The following is a 4,498-nucleotide window of genomic DNA, read 5'->3' on the forward strand; positions in this document are numbered from 1 at the left end:
CTATACATATTTGGTGGCTTTTATTTTATATTATAAGCCCGCTTTTCTACATATTCATGTATTATACTGATTAATGCTTGTGATTACCCTAACTAATATTAGTTTATAAGGTGACGTTACGGTGGTATCCAGTCTTATGTACATCCTCCCCATTACTTTGTAATAGCTTGCGAATAACGATTTTATAGGGATTACCAACTGTACAGTACAATACTCTCCTAATCATAACCCTCTATATACTGCGTTCAATATCAGTCACATATTTGTGTGGGTCCCATTGGGCACTGTTCTAGTGGTTTCAGACATTGCAGGACTGCTACAGATTTCATTATGTTGCTATTTGCGACTCAAAGGTACTGATCCTGGTAATTTATACCTAACTCAATAGGGGCAGACTAATCGTACCAGATTCAGTGACTAAACTTACCCTTGATCATTTGTATATTTCTAGTTATGTAATTGCCACAAAGGTCTTCATCCATAGGTGGTATAGAATCTCTAGCTAACCTGGTTATTGTCCCATAGTATGGACAAATTTGTAGATAAATATCCAACTGATAATATGGTCAGGAACGGGAAATCTCAATCCAAAACCCCTTCTGCTAGGGAAAAGGTAAATACACCCCAGCCCAACCTCTCACCTCCATCAGTGTCTCAAGATCTTTCCTACTCGCCTATCATACCTTCTCTTTCTGTGGAAGGCTCCTTACCTTTAAACCCAACTCTAGAGAAAAAGTTGGATGCAATCCAAACCACTTTGAACACAGTCTTGTCCCATTTAGAATCACATACCAAACGATTAGTGGAAGTGGAACAACGTGTTAGTACGGCAGAAGATGCTATTGTATCTCTGCAAAATTCTGATGACTCCCACTTCCAACAAATAGCTTTCTTGACCTCAAAGATTGATGACCTTGAAAATAGGGATTTTCGAAGTAATCTTAGATTTATAGGCATCCCAGAATCAATATCCGGTTCAGATCTTTTTGATTTATTAAGTGTTGACATAATTCAAATCCTCAATGTCCCTAGTACCTCGGGAACAGTGCTTATTGAAAGGGTGCATCGTATTGGCCCTGATAGAGGTCCCCCCTCATCCCAAATACGCCCTCGTCCTGTGATTGCCAAATTTCTTAATTTTAGAGATAAAGAGAACATACTCATGGCATACAGGAAAAGGCACACTCTTGAAGTGCGGAACTTTAAAGTGCTGATATTTCAGGACTTTTCGGCCTCTGTGGCTCAGAGGAGGAAAGAATTCACACCAATATGCAAACATTTATTTACTGAGAATATTAAATTTGCCCTTCTGTATCCAGCTAAGCTGCGGGTCTTCACTGATGGGAGGACCCATACCTTTGATACTCCTGACCAAGCTAGAGATCACCTAAAGATTCCGTTGCAAGGTTCCTCTAAAAATCCACCTCCAAATGGATGAGTTGATGGTTTACTATCTTGGATATTTACACTTTATTCTAGTTTCCTAAAAAAATAATAGTTTCCTACCTCTCTTGTGAAGGAAAGGTTGGTCTCTCATAGATAAACTGTTGGAATTATCACAATAATTACATGCTTACTATTTTTGTGATGTGTTACAATTTGCTTATGTGTTATTTTTGGTGCTCTTTATTCTTTCTTTCTTTTTTTCTTTTTTCTCCTTTTCTCCCGGATCGCCTATGGCCCCTCTCCATTTTCCCCTTGCAGTTACCAGTCCTAATTGGTACTCAGAACGCCGGTCTCACTCGCTGGGATGTGACGGGCACTCTAATCAAGGATACACTGTCTACATTCTCCATTGGTAAGTGTGGAATTGGATGACAACCCATACTGACTCCTCTGATTTAGCCCCCCAACTGACGTCGACTTCTATCCGAGTTCTGTCATGGAACGTAGCCGGATTGAATTCCGCATGCAAGCGTCGACGGGTATTGTCTCATCTCCAATGATTAGCCTCTGATATTATCTTATTACAGAAGACCCTTAAAGCGACATGGATTCAGGAATGTGTCTCAGCCTCCCTTGATAAAAAGAAACGTGGTGTGGCGATTTTACTTAGTAAACATCTTCAATATACTAATAATAATAATGATAATGTAGTGGCTGACAAGGAGGGGCGATTTTTGTTGGTACATCTTTCAGTTCATGGTGAGAAATTTACTATTTTAAATATCTATGCTCCTAACACACCTAGTTTGGCCTTTTATAAAAAAACTATCAAATCTTCTTATGAAGTATGATACCCCTAATCTGATAATTGGAGGGGACTTTAATTGCTTACATAATCCCCTACTAGATCACTCAGCCTCTCCTTCCCCTATCTCTTCAAACCGGGTGAACGGGGGTTGATTTTCTCTGTTCCAACCATGATGTGGTTGATCAATGGAGACTGCATAACCCATCTTGCAAGGATTTCACGTTTCATTCCAAGGTCCATGATGTGTTTACCAGAATAGATTACATTTTGGTAGCGGATACGTTATTCCAACGAGTCTGCAATACCATAATAGACCCTATCATTATATCGGATCATGCCCCTATACTTTTCGACTTAACTAGGCCTACCCCTTGGCATTCCTCACGCTTTTGGCACTTCCCTTCCTTCCTTTCCCAGAATGATGATTTTCAATTATATTTGAAAACTAAATGGAGGGAATATGTAGACGATAACTTAGAACACTGGAATGATCCTGTTTTATTTTGGGTGGCCTCAAAGGCAGTGATGAGAGGGCATGTGATCTCTTACCTAGCTAAACGTAATCGGACTCACAGGGAGACATTGCATTAGTTAAAAAACAGACTGAAAGAAGCCTACCGCCATTATTTGCGATTTTCAACAGCGGATAATAAATCAAATTTTTTACATCAAAAACAAATTTTGGAGTCTTTCCTTATGAAAGAGGCTCAAACCAAATTAGATTACTCTAAAAACACTTATTTCCACTGGAGGGGCAAATCGGGGAAGGTTTTGGCTTACATGGCAAGCCGTCAATGGAAGAAACAATTTCTTATGAAAATCTTAGATCCAAACTCTAATGTAATGGCTGCTAAACCTGCTGACATTAACAATATATTCCATTCATATTTTACTTCTCTTTACGAGGAGTCTTCAGTTGACCCCCTTTTATCAGACTCCTTTCTTAAAGAAGCCAATTTACCATATCTACCAGCTCAACAGAAAGAATTCCTTTCTAGTGATATAGCCGAAGAAAATATTGGGTTTGCCATTGATAGCCTGCATCAAGTCACCGGGTCCTGACGGATTTAATGGGAACTACTATAAGATACTAAGGGATGATATCATCCCCTCCCTGACTGATGTTTTCAAACCGATTCAGGAAGGAAACCTTACATATCCTACATTTAATGACTCTTATACTATATTATTGTTGAAACCCAATAAAAATCCTGATTTAGTAGCATCCTATAGACCCATTACTCTCCTGAATAAGGATTACAAAATTATTTCTAAGATTCTAGCTACTCGCTTGCAAACAATCCTTCCTTCTCTCCTGACATCCCACCAATCTGGTTTCACTCATGGCAGGAACATGGTTCGCAACGTTCGCTTGGCAATAGCGGCTCTATATTCTTCAACAATTCAGGATCATTCCAATAATATATTGTTAAGTTTGGATGCTGAAAAGGCATTCGATAAAGTTTTATGGCCCCATTTATATGCTATATTACAACAACGAGGGTTTGACTCTTCCTTTATTAATTTAATTAAATATTTATATAGCTCCCCCAGGACGAAATTGTTAATCAATGGTCTTTTAGGTGATCCTATCCAAATGTACAGGGGAACTTGACAGGGATGCCCTTTATCCCCCTTACTTTTCAATCTTGCATTAGACCCTTTGTTAAGAGTTCTCCAATCCTGGCCCCTTTTCCGAGGAATGTCCTATGGCAATACAGAAATTAAGGTAGCAGCCTTTGCTGACGATCTTCTTCTTTTTATTTCTAATCCACACGAATGTTTAATGCCTCTTCTTTCTAAATTGGAAGACTTTGGTACGATATCAGGGTTTACCATAAATCACTCCAAATCTACCATTATGGCCCTATGCGCTTCCTTTCGTAAAAATACATTACAGGTTGGTAATCTGAAATGGACAGATACTTATATCTCTTACTTAGGGATTCGCCTTCCTAGAAATATCTATGATTTATATACCATTAATATAAAAAGTACTATTGATACAGTTCTTAAGGAGTTAGACGGTTGGCAACATTTACGGTTATCTTACCTGGGAAGAGCCAACCTTATAAAGATGATTACCTTCCCGAAACTGCTGTACCATATTCAGGTTCTGCCACTTGTGTTTACTAAGACGGATCTTAAACGAATTGATGCGGCTTTCCGACAATTTATTTGGAAAAAAACAAAACCTCGCCTCAGTCTCCGATTGTTACAAAGAACTAAATCTGAAGGAGGTATTAATTTTCCAAATATGGAAATCTATAATTATGCTGCTGTATGTAGACATATTAAAGATTG

The sequence above is a fragment of the Pseudophryne corroboree genome, chromosome 3 (genome assembly GCF_028390025.1).
Source record: "Pseudophryne corroboree isolate aPseCor3 chromosome 3, aPseCor3.hap2, whole genome shotgun sequence".
NCBI classification, from domain to species: domain Eukaryota; kingdom Metazoa; phylum Chordata; class Amphibia; order Anura; family Myobatrachidae; genus Pseudophryne; species Pseudophryne corroboree.